Below are 22,638 nucleotides of genomic sequence, written 5' to 3' on the forward strand. Positions count from 1 at the left end.
TAAAATGATGAACAAATATCTGCTTCATATAAATCACCACAGGATTATCTGGAATCTCTAAAATCTACTTTAAAAAGAAAAAAAAAAAAAGATTTTTTTTTCAACCTCCCGTTTTAGTTTCAAATACATACTGGGGAGTCAGAAGGTCAAAATTCTCCGTGATGCCTGACTTTTCACAGATGCTGAACATTTAATACTCCATCCATGATCTTGGGATCTGAGGCCCCTGTAGCATCTGTAAAAAAGAATGAAATCTGAAATATCTGAAATAGGACACACAATATCCAAAACTTCTGAAACAAAGCTGATGTTTGAAAAATAAAAATAAAATCCTAAATTGCTTTGCCTAGAACAGAGAATTGGCAGACAGCATGACACATTTGCCAAGACAAGACTTCTCAGCTAAGTATTAGTTTCTCAGATCTGAGAAAAGGAATAGATCTTAAAAATAATAATAATAATTGTGAAAGATGAAAAGAAGACTTTAAATTTGTGCTGTAGACAAGATTTCTTTGTCTTAAATTTAAAGGTTCAAGAAATCACAGTCTTCCAAACTCTTTGAAGAACACTGAAGAGGAAAGGAAATTATGAATTGTTTCATCTTCTAGTCCTTCTGAAATGGAGATGTGCTTGGCTATGAATAGCTTCACTTTCTCCCCACTGCTGGAAGCATACCTAGCCTGTGACTTATTCTGGAAGAGCAAGGCAAGAGCATCCTGACAATGTTCTAAAGAACTACCTTGATTTCTGTGCTTATAACAATAACATTAATGGTCAGTCTAAGTGAGGAGCTAAAGGAGCTGGAAAACAAATGGGGAAAAACACTGTTGCTCAGAAAGTACAAGACAAAGGGTAAAACAATTACAGAATCACAGGGTAGGTGGTAAAAGGAGTATCCCTGGTCTCAGAATCTAGAAGTGTTCTATTCTCAACCCAGGCAAAATCTGTTTTATCCATGTGGCTTTTCTGCCTGTTGGCAGCTGCTCCCATGAGGGTCTGCACCACCTCGAGGCATCTCTGTCCCAGGAGCACACCAGGTCTCCAGGGACCAAGTCCCACTCCAAATCCCACATGCCTCACAATTGACCATACCTGATGGCCCCAAAACCTGTCTCCAGCACCAGGGGCCACACTCATCCAAAACCCAAGGCTTTGCACTGTATTGCCACGCAAGTTTCCTTATTCTGGGAAGTACCAGAGGTATATTAAAAACTGCACTGTGCATCAGTAAATGCATTATGTTGCTCATCAAAGAGCCCAGAACTGTTTCAGTAGCTTGGACCTTACTCGTTTATAAACATTCAGCTAGTTCCTTCAGGATTAAATCATTCATTTTCCTACTGACGATCATCTTCTACCATGTAGTTAACAACACAGTTAATTCCTTTATCCATATACCAAGCACACATACAAGTCTGAGTCATTAACAGCACCACATGTTCAGTTTGTGCAAAATATTGTAAAATGTCACATTCAGACGTTTCCCAGCACCTCCACTTCAATGAGATGCCGGGGGCATCTTTAGATAATTTTTAAGCATTGAAGGGACTGGGGGCAGGCACCTCCTTCTTCTAATATTTTAAGCACCAGGCACATTATCCAGCTCCTCCCCACTTCTGCTGCACAGCCACAGCAGCTGAAATTCATTTTGGGGGGACTCCACAATATTAATAAAATGTATTGTTTTTTACTAGAACATGTCTGCCATGTCCTAGTGTATTTCTAAGACTCTTGTTGTCGCAAGGCAATAAAAGCTGGCTTGAAAAAACTCTTTAATGCCTATTACTTTGTGTGCAGGTTTTCTGCTGTGACATATCTAGCAAGTTTGGGTAGGCTTTGAACTACTGAAGTTTCGAACATCCATCAGCTCAAAACTGTTGATGATTTGCTTGATACAAACATTGATGTGCTCACCATGGGAACCATCAGAAGAATATGTATCTGAGCTTCGTATTTAGGAAGGCAAGATAGCAGAAAATTTTCCAGATGTTGGGTTCAGTCCTTTATTTTTTTGTTCTCTCTAGTCTCCTGTTGATTTAAAAAGCAGTTTCAGCCCTTTAGAAAAGAGAAAATGAGGATGTAATTGTGGAATACATTATTCAACTACAAAGCAGCTAGCACTGATCAAATGTAACCAAAACTAACCTAGAAAATAATTAAAATAATATAGATTTTTCTTGCAGAATAATTTTTATACTACTTATTTCATCATAATAAATAGATTGCTGATAACAGTGGAAGCGTGTGAGGTCTGTGAATTATGGCTAAATACAAGTAGTTTTTAACAAGGTGTTTTGGTTAGAATTAGGTTTTTTTAATTCCAGGGATTGGTATCCTGCCTGTTCCAGACCTATTCTGCGGAAACAACAGGGACAACCCCAGGAAAATTTGTTCTTGGTCAACAGGAAAGAGTAAGAAAATGGAGAAAGCAATGTATTGATGAAAGTACTCTTCAAGTAGCTGTGGGGCTCGGGGGAGGGAGAAGATCATGACAGAGATGGGATAACAAAGAGGGAATCGTTCCCTGAGGGAAAAGGAGCTTGGTGAGAATAGACAAACTAGAAGAATGGTATTTTCAGATTTCCATCAAATTGAAAGAAAAATCCACCAACTGTGGATGCAGAGAGAAGTAAAGGGGCCTATAGTGCGTAAAAGACACCACCCACGAGACGCTCAAAAAGCAGTAAGAAAACAGACATACATAAGGGTTTACTCTTTTCTTGGCTTTTCACTTCTCTTGACTATTTCTGAAAGTCCTGTGAATGGTTTTAAAAACCCTCTGCAAAGCCTGACTCTGTTTGACATAACCTTCATCTAGAGACCAAGGTTAAAGCAAAGCCCCTCATGACCAAAGAGATCACCAAAATACATCGGTTTGGACCTGAGGTCCACATCTTCTGCGCCTGCGAGAGAAGGCACCAGGGCTTGTGGAAGGGGAAAGTTTCGCAGGAGAAAGTAAACAGGTCTGTGGCTCAGCTTCTCCTTAACTACTTCTATTATTAAAGCCATGCACAGTGTTTAAAAGCACTAAGCCTCCCTACACGTTGCTGCACAAATGATATATATCTGCAGGAAAAGCAGGGAGTGAAGAGCTACCGCCCAGCTGGTACAGTGGGTCCTTCTGTGACAGGGTTAAAGCATATCAGCAATAAGACCATGAGTAGAAGGATTGCAGGTTGATGCCAAACAATGTGAATACCGTTTTATTAATCCCATAGCTCTCGACTCAGTCCTGCTGCCATAAAGGGGGAAAGGATACAGCAAGAAAACTGAAGGAGACTAGAGACCAGTGATCAAATGAAAATATAAACCAAGTTTCACTTGGATGATTTATCAATGCAGCTACCAAGTAGCCAGTCCTTACAAGTTTAGTGCAAACTGCATCATGCTGGATGTTTTTCTCAAACGTCCAGTAGCTGAAGGCTCATACCTGTGGGAAAGTCGCGGGCTTCAGCGGAGGAAAGAACAAAATGCAACTCTGTTGTTCAGGGCTGCACAGAGCAGTGGAAAACATGGCTCATCTAGCCTTGGGGCTGTTAGGATACACAAGTGGAACTAAAGAAAGAAAAAACTAACATTGTTTAAAAATGTCACCTTGTTTCTGCAATCTTGGCTCTGCATGATGTTACTAACACCACGAGTACATAGGGATATTTTCTTTTTCCTGGGCAAGATGAGACTTGTTCAAATCGTACCTAAATTTTCACACACATATAATGAAACAATCAAATCACGGTCTCCAGAATATCTTTGTAAATGGATTTATTTTTTTTTTTTGCCAAGACATTTTCATGTCACTGCATGTCAGTGAGGAGCACCTTGAATCACAGCCATCTACATCTGTCCTCCCTGTTTGGCAAGACAGAGTAAATGTTTCAGTGCTAACGGGTTCCAAATTTTCCAAGTTATCTAGCTTAGCCCTTAATTTTTTTTCCCATTTTCTTAGTGTGTAATTGCATCTAATTGTACATTTCGAGCAGATACACATAATCACAACGTTATGACATGTAATTACCTAATTGTGATGTATAATTAAGTAAATAGCATAAGAAATTGTGCAGAACTTTAATAAATTTATTAAAAAGAAGTTAATCTTTTCTGCGGCTGACAGAAGACGCCATTTTCACCTATAATGATCATAATCAATTTAACATTTTCTACCCTAATTAGCGGGCACTCTGCAGGCATGTCCAGAATACACACAACTGAAGCAAAAAACAGTGTGATGACATTTGTGACTTTCTGTATGTATTTGCTGCATGCAATGACAAACATCCTTACATAGAATTTAACGATCAGTTCTTAGGAAAAGAATGCAATATCAGGAAAATCCATGCCATAGTATACATTAAACATGTTCTGTTGAAAACGTTTAAAAAAAAATCACTGTAATAGACCTTTTGGCCTGCAGGGCTCAAAGTACGTTACCTATCTGTTGATGTACCACCCCATGTGCAGGTCCGTACCATTAGTACCCCTGTTTTCAGGGAGAGGCAGTCCTCCTGTGGCAGCCCCTTGGTCCAGCTCCGTGCCTGGTCCACAGTTTGCTGGCAGGTGAGGCAGCAATAGGGCTGAGCCCACAAAAGCAGGTGAAGGTTTGCTACCCTCTGGGGTGCCTAATCTGCCTTCACTGGACTGATCTTGCCAGTGACCTCAATGCACTGTCTTGCTGTCCACAAGACAAAACGCCAATTATTTTTACAGTTTTCCAGGGGCAATATTCGACACAGATTTCACATCCCAGCCAAGGCAGTATCTAATGGGCTCCTACCAAGGAAATCAATGTATTAACTCACCAGGAGATGGTATTGTCCCTGCTGCCCTTTGGTGTGGTGACACAAGTCTGTACTCAGCACCGTTTTCTCATTAGGAGTAACGCTCAGTTTAGGAGTTAGTCTTCTATGGAAGGAGATTTCACCTTGGCAAGGGAGTTTTATCTGTTGTCATAGTTCAGTTTCTTTGGTATCCTGGGAAAAGGCTGTGTATTACCCAGTTACATGTATACATTTCATATATACCTGGTGAGAATTCATGCATATATTTCATATACACCCAGTGAGAATTATTTTTAAAGGAGCTAACACACATCTCCTCCATTCTTCCCTGGACCTGTGGAGAGGTTAGCTACCTACACCAGCCAAATACTAAACCAACAGGTCCCTTTCACATCATGCATAATTTCACTTCCCAGGCAGTCAAGCAACACAGGATTAAAGACAAGAAAAGAAGTGACTGGTAGAATTTAAGACAGGTTCTTATGATACAAAAAAGGGTTGTCCTGTGGTCCTTGTTTATATTTTTCCTCTCTGACAGACAAACCAGATCATGGGCTGATGATCTGTTCAAGATGGTTGGCAAGATATTTCTATGAATGGCTTACTCCATCTCCCCTAGAAAATGTGCAGTGTCATTAAGGTAACTTCCATATTTATGACCTTAATGGTACCTAAGTGATTGAAAGAGGGTTTTCTACATATAGCTCCTTAGGAAAGATCATATGGATACAGCTTTTAGTAACAGCTTTTCCACCTTGCCCTGCTGATATTGACAGTGATTTTAGGAACAACTGATTCACACCCAGGCTTTGGGAGCTTTATACACTTTATGTTTCCTGAAAGCAACAAAGCCCCAAATTGCCCAGAAATAAATTGAATCCACATGTTTTGGAGCAACTCTCTATAAACAGTATGTTTCATTTAGCAAATATTTTGGGAAGTAAGATCAACATGGGTTGAACACTGAAGAAGTGATTTAGAAGATTGTTGTAAACAGAGTAGCTACATACACGTAACATTTGACAGAGCAAATATGTGACAGAGCAACATTTGACAAATACAAAGCATTTTTCAAGCCATAAAAGACAGGTTTTGTTTCTCCCTACATTACGAAAATAAACTGTAACTGAAAAATAGCCTCAATTAACAGAAATTAGTTTTGCGGTGGGTATGTAATTTAAAGAGGAAAATCAGCACATTACACACACTCTGCAGCTATCTTAACAAAAACTGACACCCTCCCAAGAGGGCACGTAATGTAAATTGTTGGCAAACCATATGAATGCCAGAATGAAGAAAGAAAGAGAAGAATCTGGGATGACAGTAAAAATGATACAATCAACCCAAACACAGACTGAAATTCGCATTTGCTTTGCAGTTCCCAGTTATCAAAAATTTGACACCTTCTCTGTCACACCAGCGTCCCAGGGAAAAAAATTAGCACTTCAAACACCTCCACCCACACCATCAAGCACAACTCCTATCCACAACAACCTTATCATTTTTTTTTCCTTTTTTTTCTTTTTTAATGGTAATACCTCCAACTAGACTGTACTTGGGAAAAAAAAAAAAAGCTTATGTGATTTGAAAAACAGAGGGATGGCCACATATCAATGTGGTGCTATGACAATGAAGCTTTCCATCACTTTCTAATCCACGTAGACCATAATAAAAAAAAATCTAGAGCAGTTACTGGAAGAATTTGGATAGAACAGTTATAATAATATCCATCTGAGAGAGGGAAAGAAACGTATATACACACACACACACACACACACATACATATTCTGCAGGAGACATTCTAGCTGGCCTATGGGAGAGAAAAGGTCTCCATTGATACAAGCAATCAAAAGATATTTTCTAGATACGGGGCTAACTGGTCTTTTGTTTAATAGAAACACTTTCAAAAACCAGAATTAATCCAGATTTGTTGGTTTAATAAAGAACAAAATCCAACTCACTGATTTAATGCACTAGATTTACTGCTATGTTCTGGCCACATGAAGTGCTGTAAATTGGATTCAGTGAACACAAGCGACTCAATAAATGTCAGAAACAGGACAAGATATCAGTAAATCCACACCAACACATTAAAAATCACTGCAAAGTATCTTAACCAGAAGGCAGCAACCCTGATTTTCTGCATTCTTTTTTTTTTTCTTATATTTACACCCACCCAGGACAAGTGTAAATTGTACTAAGTCAACAAATAGGACAACATCAGCTTCTCAGGCATGTAGGCGAGTCTACACCAACAGAGAAGCCTGTTCCCACTCACCCTGTAGAGAACATTGCTTGTCTTAGTCATCTCGTCTTCCTCCACAAAGACTGTGATAGAACTGAGATCTATCACCACCGTGTCATTAATTTATCAGAAGTATTCTTTTGATCATCCATGATACAGAATTTAACAAGAAGGTATTAAAGGTGTTGCAGAAACACACAGAGTGGTCTACAAACCCGCACCTATCACTGTATTAAACTCTCCTGTACACCAGTTTGGATCCCCTGCAGATACTTTTTAAGGTGAACAACCAAAGATGCTCATTGTGTGATACCTTCCTTGCAAATGCAGCTTTCCTCTCATGATCAAATATCAGGAGAGCCCACAGAAACACTCATTTTTTGCTTCCCAAGCACACAGGTACAAGGTCCACCACCAAGGTCTACCTACTCACTCCTTTCCTCTTTTGAGGTGCCCAATTTCATTGCAAAACCCCATAAAGTCACCTTTAGTGGCAGATTCCTCTTCTCTGGCAATCCATAACACCCAAGTCACAGCAGGAGAGAAATTTCCTAGAATTCCAAAAGTCTCCTCTACCTCAGTTGGGGAAATTGATTCCTGCATAAAGTGGCATTTCAAGACAAATTTCAAAGAGTCTCACCATTTCTCCTAGTGTGACTTCCTAAATCTACAAGGAAATTGGCCCTCTGGGCTTTCTCATGAATGTACATAAATCAGATTTAAGTTTACAAAACTAACCTATTGATTATGTCCTTCCACTCTATGTTTCATAAGATAAAATCTCTGTTCTTACCAGTGAGAGCAAACAGACGTTAAACAGACAATGTTTTTTGTTGTTTCATGAAGAATTCTGAACACAATTAATCTGGATTTAGATAGTTACATAAGCCTTTGGATTTAGGCAGTATGAGTATTACCAGATCCAGACAAAAATAATCTGTATTTTCCTTGCCCTGAGGTCGTATAATCCTCTAGCACATTCAGTATCCTGCTCTGAACATCCATTTCTCTCTCTCTCTCTCTCTACATCAGACCCTTTCCTTTGGTCTTTGCTTATCCTACAATTAAAACAATAGTTAAGAAAGTATATTCTGACTCTTCTTTCCTATCTGATTTTTTTGCATACTGCTTCCTAAATTTCTTTAATCCTTTTCTTAATCACCATCACTGCTGCCTACAAAAGACCTTTCCAGGATCCAGCAGTTTCACAGCATAAGCAGGACTTGTTAGCTCTGTATAATGAGTCTGAGTCGTCTGAAGACATTCCTAAAGGAAAGCAGCATTTACTACTGAATAAAATACAATTATATTTTGCAAATAATAAAAATAGGTAGGAAAGAAGGTTATGTATTGATCCTGTTTCACTCACATACACAGGGTATATATTTACTAGAAATTATATTCTTTTTTTTTTCCCCTTAAGTCTCATCAAAGATATTACTAAAGGTGGAAAATAGGATGAAAGCCACACATCCTGAACCCTGATGCCAAAGCAGACCCCCAATTAAAACCCACTTCTCCCTGAAAATGCCACTCCTGTTCCCCTCTCAGCAAGGGGCAAATAAGCAGAATCTACCTTTGATGACTATTAGAAACTCTTCAATAAATGAGAGAACTGCGATAACTTGGGATCTAGCCTAGGCTACAAATAGCAATGGTTCACACCCAAAAAAAGTAACCAGAAATATCTGGTTAATTGTTCACCATCACTCACATTCAGTGCATGGTGTGTGGAGCGCAGTGTTAGGTGACAGGGATCAGTGCAGCCAGGATGGGAAACAAATGCACCCACTGCACACCTGCTACAGCATCACAGCTAGACGAGAATTTCATAGCTGCTGTATTCTTAAAAACATACTAGATATTCAGGACATGGGACGGAATAAAATAAAGCCACGAGCTAATTAGCAGATTGTTTACAAATCCCAGACCCCTCTTCTCTCCAGTGGCTGTCTTAGCAAATACAGATACCAGCACAGACTTCTTTTTTTATGCTTCCATCCTTTATCTAACTTTGCCTTTCATGGGTTCATTGAAGCAATGTTTTGTAATTGTGTCAAATTAGTAGAAAACCCAAGGTATAGCAATTTGACAATGATATAACTGTCATGATGGTTCTACTTTTTGCTTGTACCTACTCACACATAATTAGAATCAAATATCTACCTCTCAGCGTTTCTCTTGGGCTCATCCAACTCTGAAAGCTCTCAGGCCATTAAGGCATATCAATTAGTAATGATTTTTTTCAGCCCCCAGCAGCCACCGAAGCATACATTAAAGGTGATATCTGTAGTCAAAAATTTAATGTGCACCATTTGAGAATATCTACTTTGTAGAAGAGAATATTATTGGGGAAACTCATTTGCTTAAAGTTTTATACCACAGCTATTAAAATATTTTATTTGCTGAATAAATGTCCGGTGAACACTCCCATATCTGTTAAGTAATATTAATTGCACACAGGTTTGGAAAACACAGGAATCATTAAAGGATAAATGTGGCTGTGCAATAGTCCAAAAGAGCTAATGTTACCACCTCCCAGGCCACTTTTACAACCTTCTTAGTAGGACCATCTTTAAATAAGTCATCGTGACCTCAGGAAAGCTACTTTCATTTTTTAGTATATCTATCCAATTGAGTAGATGTCAGACAGCCAGCTCATTACAAGCACCAGAATTAAAGGGCTGTCACATTCCTCGTAGCTAGGTTAAGTCTGTTCAGTTCGGGCTGTTGGAAAAACAATCCTTTTCACGTCCACAGTCATTTCCAGGCCTGGTAGGTCAGTTACCTTTTGTTTCAAATGCAACTCAAAAATTATTACCCAAGATCAGACTGCAACACAAATATAATGAACAGTATGGACACATATTTAGTGATAAGGTAAAAATGGAACAGAAAAATCCCCATATGCAGGAAAGAAGAATAGAAATGCCCTCTGTTCCAAAATGGATTAGGAACTGTGTTAGCTTGTCCCTTGTTTAAATGCTGTACAGGTAGTTTGAGAGGTTTCAGTAAATACTGGAGTGAAAACCAGTTCAGCTAATCAGCTAATCTTGGCACCAATTTAATCTTCATAAGCTTTTTTCCTGATAAACACATGCAAGTAACATCTAATCTAAGGTCACCACAAGTACCAGAAAGGTTTCCACAGGCTCTGAATCAGACTTTGTATCAGAGATGGAAATTAGTACAGAAAATGACCAAAACAGAAGAAAAATGCTGAGGTTGCCTCCAAGGGAAGCTGGAAACTTGTTTCCACCTTGCATGCAACCGGAAATCTACCCTGTAGTTGCTGCTCAGTGGCTGCTTTCTTGTCCTACTGCAGGTCTTGGCCCAGCCCATCCTGCTGCATTTCAGGGTGTATGAACATTAGTGAAAAGAGGTGGCTTCATGACATCAGGAAACTTAGCCAAAAGCCGTAAGCATTACTACAGATTATTTGTATTATGGCTTTGTCAGCTTTCAGAAGAGCTAATCCAGTGAATTCACAGCTTCTGGACCACCTACTTTGAGCTTTACCTATGTTTATTTATTTGAAAATACACATATACACTGACCCTCGTAGAAAATATCACAAACTGATGAGATGCCAGGAGTAAATCCTCGTAGATAGCAAGCATGAACCTTGCTATGAAAATAGAGATGCAATTGAATTTGTCACTTATTTGAGTGACAGAGGCTCTGACTCCTCCTTAAGTGATGTGACCTGTAACACATTTGGAATATAAGCATAGCATTCATTTCCAAGTTTTTATCCTACTGTTATGCCTGTAAAACTGTTTCCACTTGAATGTACTTGGCGTTAGTCAAAAATCTCTGGTCAAAAAAAGGTGAAGCAGGATGGAAATGCCATACACAGCATTTCCTTTTACCCTTAGCTGCAATGAACCTTCTTGCAGTGTAGCTGACCTAATAATCACTTGAAACATTTGTATAATGCCTTAATTATCTGTATAATCACCAACAAGTCTGACAGCAAATTTCTCAGCAGGAGTTTGCAGACTCCTCAGTTAGTTAATGCATTACTTATATGAGTCTGAAGGTTCGGTCCCAGCACAGGTCATGTACCTGGTATGACTCTTTCCAATGAGGCCTAATTTTTTTTTCTATTTATTTTCCTTTGGGTCTAAATAGCAGTTCTGCTGCAACTGTATATCTTTTACATCTGCATGCAGGCTTCTGTACTAATGAAGCTCCTTTTTCTCCACACATGGAAATCCTCTAGACCAGACAAGCTTGCCATGAAAGAGTCATTTCAGTACGTAGCTCTCCTCATGTCCTGCCACCCCTTCCCTTCTGCTTAGCCACTGTGGTCCTTCCTCCACCATGGTAATGCCTGGCCAGCAGCGCTGAACATACCCTTCACTTCTCCATGAGTAGCACAGTTAAACTCAGTGAGTACTGGGGAGTAATCCCATAAGATGCTGAATGAAAGCATATGTGGAAAACAGATTTACATCCTCTATTTTGCAAGCTGGGACTTTTGCAAGTTGCAACCAAAAATAATAGAATACTTGAACAAACACTCTATACCTCACTGCATTGCTTATGCTTTGATATTAAAGCTTCCTTCCAACCACTTAAAAAATATTTCCAAACCAGAGGAAGAAACATACTTGAGCCAAAGTGCCAAATAATCCATCTAGCATGATCTGCACACGTATGCATGCAAGAAATATCTACCACCCAGGCAAGTCTACACATCCCCACTCCCTTTTGCAGCCATCAGTCAGGTTTGACCTTTGGTTCAGACCTAAAATCTTCCAACCCATTCGCTCTATCTTAAGACGAGTGGCTTCTTCAGGGAACAAGATGATAATGTATCTGCAAAGGGCTGACTCTTTGTGCTGTTGGAGGGGGAAAGTGCCAGTATAACAAATTGCTCCTGTTCAAACCCATCAATTCAAAACAAGCATCTGGAAAACTTGACAAGAATACTCAAATGACCCTTGTGTTTTGACAGCTGGAAAAGAGAAAGCACTCTCTGTGAGGGGGAAAAAAGTGTACTCAAACTTTTTGCCTAGACAGAGAAACACATAGAGCTGTTGGAAACATTTTGCTTCAAAGCCCATTAAATTAAGCTTTCAGTGCAAAGTATGATTAATGCAGGCAACTGTATTTGTGCTCACAAAACCGTGGTCAACACCACCAGAAGCTGGTCGTGGCGATGGGCAGGCTGAGAATTCCCTCCTCTCACGAATCCCCGCTGGTGGAACTGATCACTCCCCACTACGAGAGGAACTTTTGTCCATCTTGAGCCCTGGCACATTGGAGCTGGGCTCTGCTGCTTTCATCAGGGGAAGAGCTGCTGCCCAGTCCATGCGGAGAGGCCACTGAGGATGTCTCCACAATGCACAGACTGCAGTTTTGTTCCTTCTCCCTAGTCCTGTGAAGAGAAACAACCTGAGATATTAAGGAGGGTATACTATTACAGACTCCATTTCAGTTTGATTACATTTCAGGATTTCTGGTTTGGTCAAGATCTGAGGCAAAACAAATGAAAACAAAACAGCAGTACCTTGCAACATCAATGAATTCTCTTTATTCAGAGGTTCCTGATCTGTCTTGGTCTCTGCAGATGAGACCTACTCATTACATTGAAATGTCTTAAAACTGTTCAAAATGTGACCAAACACTGCCGGCATTTCACAGCAGCAGACTGTGCTGATTCTGTTCCACAGACTCTGCTTTGCTGCTGTGGATGGTTATGCACTGTACATCTAGGATATGGGAAACAGTTTACACAAACACTGAACTGCCCTGCAGGAAGAAACCAAAGGGAAATTGAGCAGCAAAATCCATGCTCCCACTGCGCTCAGGGATGTTGTTTCATGGAAGATCTCTCTGAAGTGGTCTTCTTACTGGAAGATACTCAAGCAAATAATAGTCTAAGTCTACTCTTTCAGACTGGAAAAAAAAAAAAAAAGGGGGAAAGAAGGCACTCTAGGAGGCACAAGTTTAAAGAGATGCTTGAACTCCCCAACAGGCGGCACCCCAAATCCTCCAAACCACAGGTGGTCAGAAGTCCTGCATTTACCTTAAAGATGCCTTGGAAAACGTATAGGCTTGAATGCCAGAAGAACAAAGGCATAAGCCTCAGTACTTTACAGTTATTCGTATAGAAGAAATAACAGAAGTTTTTGAAAATACTTGGGGTTTATTACACTAAAAAATGGTCCTGGTTTTAAATTGTTTTTGATTAAAAGTAGTTCTGCTTGAAGGTACTCAGTAATGCATTCAGTGTTCAAAACCACCAAGAACCAATACTTTATATATAGCAAACACTGGACTTTATTTTGTTGGGGGTTTTTTGTGTCACAAGAAAAATTAACCAAGTTACATTAGAAAATGGGTCACAACAGGATTTGCAATAAACACTATATACAATATCAGCCATTTGTACAGAACACAGCTGACACACACACAGAGTTTTCTGGTTTATGCCTTACTTCTATGACTCTAAATTGATTTACAACCCCATGTGAGACTCATAAAACAGCCCTAGGCAACTCTAGTCTGCAAGCAGACTATTTGCAACACTGTGAATTTCTCAATTTGCCCATTTAAAAACATTTTCCCTTTTCCTTCCTTTCAATAACAGATTTCTGGAGGGAGTAGGGCGAGAGATGAGAAGAGAGATTTAATGGTTACATAACTTGACACACAAACAAGTGCATCGCCTGCTCCAGCTCCTGATCCTGGAGGAAATCTGTTATTTGACTGGGACTGGGGGAATTACTGCTCCCTGCACACCCGCCCCAGCAAATACCAGTATCTGGGAACAACACCAGCGTCCTGACCACATGGGTCTGACGATGTAAATGTGGCTGTGAGATGAACCCCAACTTTAACGTCACTTTAATTAGAAGAAAGTTCTGATTTTATTAAGCCAGAAGATCTATAAAAACAGCAAATTTGTGTTTACACACATGGGAAGGCTTCCAAAATGAGGCAAGGTTGGTCTATAAAGGAGTTTGTTTATTAACCCCACCCTAAGCACAACCCTCTGATATCAGTAGATAATTATCCATCTGCCAGTTTGGAAATTAGGTACAGAGAAATGGCACAGGGGGTCCCAAGGTGGCCCAGGAAATTAGAGACAGAACAAGAATTTGCTATTCTGATTCTTACTGTAATACTCTTTCTAATAAGCTCCTTTACACTACCACTTTCACTTTACTTTTCTAATGGGAAAATTGCTATGGAGAACATTTTCTGTCAGGCAGCAGGCATCTAGAGACCAAATACCAAATTGCACAATCACTTGTTTTGTTCAACCCCACTACACTTCCACTGGGGTTACATGGCAAAAGCTTGGAGCTGACTTGTCTCCGTATCTACCTGTTCCTCTTGCTGTTACTCTCTAATTTAACACCTTGTGATGGAACAGGTATGAATCCCAGCTCCTCCTCAACACTTTGGCTAGACTGGTAAGCATAACTGAGATGTACCTATTTTACTCTATCTCTTCCTGACACCGCAAACACAGATCTTTCATGTCCATGTTCCATTGGTTGGCTTATTTTAGGGCCTGATACCAATGAAAGATACACATAGGAACCAGCAAGACGTGACAAGTGATTAATACTGCCATAAATGTTCTTTTTGCCTGGGTAGATCACTCTTTGCAAGATTTTGGTTTTGCTTTAGGGGTGGCCTTTGAGCGCTTTTAAGGCCAGGTCCATGGTCTGATGCACCATGGACACAAAACAGAAAAAATACCACTGACCTGTCCTGACAGTAAAACTCCATGGCATGCTGTCAGCTTCCATCCTGGCTCTGCAAACCCAATACATGCTCAGACAAGGTACACAAGCAAGGCTCACAGTGGGTACAGCGGAGCTCGGCAGCTGAGAGTGGCCCACGAACCCCATATGCAGAGGAAGGACTACTCTAGGAGGCCGGGCCTGCACCCCTAAGCCCCTGGGCCCACGAGCTGCCCGCTGAGTGCAGTCATTTGAATCCTCTCTCAGGTTGCATTAATAGCCTCGAAAACACTCTGCTGCTCTTTAATTAAAGAAGCCCTTCTGCTTGCCCACAGAACAACTGTTCCATAGAGAATGAAGTAACAAATCAGGCCCAACTGCCAATTCGTCTTTTGCAGTTAGTCATGTGAGGAACGTGATGATGGCAAAGACAAAAAGCCTTTTTTTTCCATGAGTCATAAATTTTGAAGAAAAACCTGCAGTATTTCAGGACTGTGGGTTTTGGGAACAAAATTACAGTTAATCATAGAATCATAGAATAGTTTATGTTGGGTGGAATCTGTGGAGGTTATCTCATGTAACCTCTCTCTAAAAGCCAGCCAACTTTTCTCGGGGCCTTGTCAAGCCTTTACTCACAGCCTTGTCACACAGCTTTACCAAACAGCTGGTCTGCTTTGTACATTTTCTCCCTTTCAAATGACTTTTTCTAGAGAACACATACAATAGCAAATTGCAACGCAGACATACAAAGGCTTCTTATAATGCTCAAGACTCTATCACAACATCTATTTTGAGAATATTTTCAACATGACAAGTTTATTTTTTTCCTTTATTCCCAATAAAACTCATACAAACATTCCACAAGATTCGATGTTCAAGAGAGAGATCAGGAAAGAGCTAACGTAAGTCTAGACACTGCAGTCCATCAGCACATCACAAGAATTTTTCCTGATGAAGTAAACATTCTTCTCCCCTTGTATGAAAACAGTTTATTCTCCTGATGATTTTAAGGAGAAAATACACCACAGAGTCTCTCCCTCTCCCAGCAGCAGTGACTGCAAAGCTCTACCAACACATCCACCTGCATGCAGACCTGTCCCAGATGTGGGAAAGATGTGGGACATGGGGCCAGGTGCCTGCAGCCACCCGCTGCCTGCCCTGGGCACAGCCCTTGCTCGTGGCTCCCTGGCAGCCACAACTGGGAGGACAACCCAAGCCTAAATCTGCTCCCAGATCTTTCAATAATGGTTGTTATATAAGTAAAAGTGGTTTATTTTTAAAGCGTAGCTGCATATGCGTTACATAACAATCCTCGACTCCAATTATTTTTTGCTGCAGTCAGCACAAAAGTCGTTCTTGCTTTTTCTGTCAATTAGACCAAGAGGGAGCTGCGTACATCACATGCCTGTCTATACATTTAAAAGAGAACCGCTGAAGGGTAATTATAAAGTATGAGATCCTGAGGGAAGACACCGCTGGGAGAAGGACTGGCTTATGCAGCATGAGCTCAGGGCTGTAAATCGTAAGGCTAAGGCAGTGCACATGAGAGAGCGATGCTGCCCCATGTGTCTCCATTTACTCCCTGTTTTGGCCAACCAAGTCACTAGGAGTCAGCATTTTTGGAAGAGACCTGCCATGGGAGCCCAAGTGGAAAGTGAACAGCTCTGAAATCACCTCCTCACCTCCCCGCTTGCAAATGTGTGATACCACCACTTCCCTCCACTGCCTTGGGCATATGCATTTAAAGTTCTTCAGGCAAGAATTGTCTCTAATAATACATAGGGTACAATGCCTAAAGCTGGCAGTCCTGGTGCTGACTTTGCCCTCCCAGCATCCATGCTATACATAATCCAAAATAAATACATAAATAAAAAGAGCCCTTTAGAATTTAAGAAAGAAGTCAACTCTGGCTAATTACCAAGAGCTTCCCATCAGGTTGACACACGCCCACAGTGGACGCACTCAGTGGTAGTTCTTTATTTCTGAGCTTTACTTTAATCCCTCCTCATTTCTCTTGTTTCATTTTCAGTTAGTTCAGGATCCTAATGTTTTTGCCAACTTATTTTAATGGGATTGTTAGCATCCAGGAAGCCTTGTCAAATAATCATTACATAGTTACTTTCAGGGCCCCCCATGGGTGCTTCCACTTGTTGCTGTGCATTTCTCTCCACCCTGTTAGCAGGGAAGATATTTTTCTCACTGGGAAAGCATCAAATTAAAAATGTGGCTCTTCAACCCTGTCCTGGCAGCTCAACCAAAGGTGTAGCTGCTCTGTCTGGTTGATGGACCCTTTACACTACTGCTTTGTCTTTGGTAATTCACATTTACGCATTAGGCAACAAAAGGACATTTGTAAAACTTGTCTTGAGTAACAAACTGAACTCGCTCAGCTACTGAAAATCCACAAACCCACTGCTCTTCTTCATTCAAATGGAAGAAAGGCTGTTTTTAAATGAGACTTTCAGCCTTTCCCATCTAAGAACATCTCTGATTGCTCACCACCCTTTCGATAGCTATTACTTTTGCAATGGCCAAACAGCGTGTGGCCCATCTCTGGTACTTAAACTGTAATATCTTCCTATTTTGACATTCCCTGCCACAAAGCTTACACCACAGCATATTTCCTTTCCACATGGTTTCATGGCATTTCTTTCCAGTTTTCTGTATAAACCCAAATCAGAATTACCTCCTATATAATCTTTACAGTCAGAAATTTCAGAGGTCACAAAACTTTGAAAATGGAAGTGTAATAGAAGGTAGCTTGATCAAAATCTCAGGAGAGTCTAGCACCCACCAAGTGCCATTGCAAGCTGGTAAAGCCTGGTAGGCAGCAGTTATTGAGATACTTGGAAAGTTTCTGAGATGTTTTCCTCTCAGTGGCTGGGCCCACAACTACTCTCAGTGGTACCCTTGTACAAGAAAGATTAGTGTGTTACTTCATCAGATTTGTTCTGATGCTCGTGTAGAGACACGGGGAGAATCTGCCTCTTTTCTGAGACAGTAAACCAGATGCCAAACTCTGGTTTTGTTGCATTTTTCTGGGAGAGACAAATATAGATGGGAACACCATAACTACCTGGTTGATGGCAGTTTTCACTCCCAAGGGGAGTAAATCCAGCACAGAGAAGGTCAACAGACATGTCCGAGGAAGGGTTTTGATGCTGCTTTCCAATGTGCCCTGCCTAGGCAGAATTAAAATGCCTGAAGTCTCTCTACCATCAAAAGAGCTCAAAAAAGAGACCAGCTCAAGCAGGGGATGCAGCCAAGTCACAAAAACACCTTTGCGTGTCTGTTTTTCCCTTGCAGGTCACATTACTGTACACGGAAACTGAATTATTTATATTCAGACCAGTTCCTACCTAATTAGACATCGACCTTCATTTTATTTTTAGTATCCAAAAGCCTGAGAAAGCCTAATGCACCCGAGCTTTCTACATTAAGGGAAGTCAAGTTCCATTTTGGAGCCCCAGACAGTGCACCCTGCATGTTGTTTGCACTGAATTTCATGCCTGTCCAGCCCAGCAGAAATGCAGATAATTATGCTCAATGCAGAATGCATCTAGTCTGCACCAGTCACATATTTCAAGGTGCATTTAGAGTTAATGACAGTAAAACAAATTGCACAGAATAATATCCTTGACAAACTTCACCCCTTTTGGGGTTGGCAAATCATTTGTGAACTAACCTTGATTACCCTGAATTTATTTGTTTTTCATAAATATTCCCCAATTAGTTTCAATGAATAATTTTCAACCTCTTAGTTGTAAACAATTGATAGCTATGAATATTTGTTATTCATTACTGGTGTTGTATGACTGATCATTTTTATTGGACAACTATTTAAAGAGGAGAATAATGCATCCTATTACAAATAGTGTAAATAATAAAGAATCCAAATGACAATTATCAAGTCAAAAAACACTTATCAGAATCCTTGACTCAGAGTTGGTGGGATTCTGAGAATTAAGAAGTCATAATTAATATAGCCTCACAAATCACAATGAACAAAATCATTTTTCTTCCTAAAAGTATTCTCAAGCCACTGCCGTTAAGTGTTGTTTAATAACATACCGGGCCAGACACCATGCAACATTCTTTTAAGTGCGGCAGATATTGTTTCAAATGCTAAGAAAATTTACATGGAAAGAAAAACTTAGTTCAGAGCACTTAAAAATACACTAATGAGTCTTTGCAGAAATAGCTATTCTTGACTGGTTATTACAACAGCTTCACAAGAGGATTGCCATCTTGCATAATTTAACAACACTGTTAAACCTTGTGAAGTAAGCAAATGAAAATGCTTTAAGTTTTTTATATTTAGTCTCTACGTTAACACTATTAGGAATTAAAACTATTACAAGGAAACCATTTGTTAAGAGAACCTGTGTTCTAAGTTTCACTTGAACAAGCTGTGGTACAGATCTTGAAGCCACGACAAGGACTTTTTTGAACTGATACAAGGTGTAACCACTACACCCTGTTGATCCTAATTCGGTGTGTTCTTTACATGGAGAGCAACTGTCAACAAACTACACAAAAGCATGAGTTTCTTGAAGAACACTACATTAACGACTGCAAATCAAGCACCCAAAAGCTGGAAATGCCACTGATTTTGTTACTGATTCCTAGCTAAAGCCTTCTCATCTAATCTGTCCGCAATATTCACTTGATCTGGGCATTTTCCCAAGCAAAAATAATAATAATAATAATAATAATAATGATTACAATTAACAACTGAAAATGGAAACTTCGCATAGAATGTATCTGGTAAAATCAAAAAGTGGTATGCTGATCCCATTTGTAATTACCTAGCACCATCTGTCAAAAAATGCCAGTCAGCATGTACAACAATGTGAAATACACACTGTAAAGAGGACAATGGTGCTGACATTCCTTTGACTGGGATGCGGGTTCCCAGAGGGATTTTTTCCCCTGAGCCTTGCAACTAAAACACAACCATGAAATTCAACACCCCAGCAAAATCAAGCTTCTCTAAATTGATGAATGAATGTGAAAGCAGCAACGTACGAGTATTTACAGAGGACAACAATAACCTTTTCAGTTAATTTATATCTTCACCACCCAAATCATGACCTAAAGGCAAGACTTAAAACCAGACCGCTCTGCATTAGATACGCTGTTCTGTCAAATGAGAGGTCGAGAAAATGCTAATATCATTCATCATGCTAATAAAGATCAGCAATTTACAATAGTACAAGAAACAAAAAGAGAATTTTTCATAACTTCTGAAAAAGATTTTGAGGAAAAGTTGATGAATAAATGACAACATTAGAAATTAGGAATAATCCCAAGTATTTCTGAATTGAACACACTGTGGTCTAGAAAACTGAACAAGGACCCTGGAGATCACTCGCTGGACATGTAACTGGAATTTGCCCTACTGCTATGACAAGTGTCACATAATAACTCAAGAGAAAATTAGAAATTTTCAGCAGACGTGTGGGAAACCTGACAAATGGGGCCCAAGGCCACACACTGAGGAAAAGCAAAACTGAACATCTGCTCATTAACTGATCCCTGTCCATCATGTCCACCAAATGAGGCTGGGGCCCAGTGTCAGAATATGCTTATTTAATTAAAATCTCATCATCAGATACACAACATTGCACAACCCCTGATTTCCTCATTTAAAAACAAACAAACAAAAACACACTGTGGGCTTGTCTTTGGAAACTAGTAGCTCTTTGAGTATACTTCAGTGTGTAATTATTATAAACAAAGCCTTGTGCTGTAGGAGGAAGCCTAAGCTGTGGAAGCAGCAAAAGCAAATCTTCACAAAGCTTGAATGTCACCACTTTCACCAGAGAAAAGCTTAGTTTTACATCTTCCTATAAAACCATCCATGTCACTGATTTCATCTAAAAGCTAAGATTAGGTAATGGAAGGGTAAAGTAAAGCTTTGATGTTTAGATTTTAGGTCTGGTTGCTACGAGCACCGTAAATTGGTTCTTCAATAGAAAGAGGTGAAGACAGACAATGGATTCATCCCTGAGCAAGATGCCTAAACTCAAAGAAGCCAATATAAATGTACTTTGGCCTGTCAAAGCGAGCCCTGTGAGGTAGATGGGCTATAGAAATGCAGGACTCACCGTACATTAACAATCACAGAGGCACTCTAATCAGGACTGCACTTTAAACTTTTATCTCAAAGGCAACAAAAAGCGTAGACTGTGTCTGATTGGAGTGAACATTCCTTGATTTATTTCATAGTGTCCTAAAACTTCATTCAAGGTTCTTCTGCAAAGGATAAAATAAAATGGCATGCGGTAATTGCCTTGACATCCTTCAGGAAAAAATCAATAATGAATATGACGGAAGGGTCAGGAAAGAAACAGACCCACTACTGGCCTAACTTAGATTGTTTAAATCAAACTAACTAGATTTGATAACCAGTGAAGTCTCTCTCCTCCCTCTATTTTAGGTGAACTTAGTTAATTACATTGCTCCTGAGAGTGAAGTGCTAATTATGTCCTGGCAGAATCCCCAGGCATAACGGGGTTGACACAGTGCACGTTTCCTCAGACACTCAGCTTCCCAGTGTGTTGCGGTCTGGACCCGTGCACCCCTGCCCCCCCAAGCCCTCTGTTTCTTCCTGAGCAGTGATGGTCAGTCACGATCAATTATGTGCTGAACAGACATCCCAACCAACTCGGCAGACTGAGAACTCTCATTGCCTGTAAGAGCAAAGCAATGATGAACCGGGAGGGGTGAAGGTGGGGGAAAAAGAAGGAAAGGATAATTCTGCTGCCAAATGTACAGACAAGCTGAGATGACTCTGATGAACTGTTACTTGTCTTGCAGATGCTGCTGATGCTGGTCTCTAGGACATGAATGCACTTCTGAAAGCCATAACCTTTATATTGGACATGCGAAACAGCAAGATACATGGCTTGTATTTTAAATTCCCTGGAGAAAGGGTAAAATCATCAGGTGGAGAGATTTCTTTTCAGGGCTTCACCCTAAAGTGAAATTTAATCAAACAAGTGCTCTTTTACTTCTGAACCCTCAGAATTACATTCAGGAAAAAAATATATAAACATAGTTACCCGTGATGGTCAGCACCTCCTTGACGTTTGCATCAAGACGGAAAACAGCTGGAGATTCTCATCACCCTCATTGTCCACTGCGCAAATTCCTCTACGCCTCTGTGCATAAAGGATTGCTGATTACTGTTATACTCTAAAGAAACAGTTGTTTGCAAGGGCCCCTAATTGATGGAGAGTGATACTGGATACGATTTTCCCAGAGTTCAGATACTAGCAGTATGCCTTCCCTTTGCGAGCACAAAGCTGATGAAAAGCCTGTTCATTTTGCAGCTCAAATACAGACAACATTTGTTCCTCTATTTTTTCAAAATGAGCATATAGTCATCAGACCTAATTGTTTACCAAATCCAATACATTTATACAGTGCCATTCTGGAGCTTGAACAAGAGCAAATAAGGCAGAACAGTAGCACACGGAGGAGGAAAGAAATTGCTCAGAGAATCCAAACGAGCCTTTATTGTACTTCATGTTCTTTCTAAAACACCGTAATCTGGTTGTGCTTTTTGTACCCTATTAGCACCATCTAAGGGAAGAACTTGGGAATCACCTAAAGGTGGCACAAGAACTGTACACAACAGTGAAATCTTTTCACAGTGTTGGAGATCAATGTCAGAATATTTCAATGCAAAAGAGACAAAAAAAAAAATCACATTTTAGTTCTCACGTGACTCAGGAAGAAAACTGATTAAAGCCTACTAGTGAAAAAATAATTCAGGACAGTATAACATAAATTACCAAGCTCAGATTTCAAATTAAGCTTAATACTCACGTACAGAAATAAGTAAGAAACAGTGCAGCTCTTTTCCTCCACCATCACCAAGTTCCAAATTTGTGGAAAAGTTGTA

The sequence above is a fragment of the Cygnus atratus genome, chromosome 13 (assembly GCF_013377495.2).
Source record: "Cygnus atratus isolate AKBS03 ecotype Queensland, Australia chromosome 13, CAtr_DNAZoo_HiC_assembly, whole genome shotgun sequence".
Classification (NCBI taxonomy): Eukaryota; Metazoa; Chordata; class Aves; order Anseriformes; family Anatidae; genus Cygnus; species Cygnus atratus.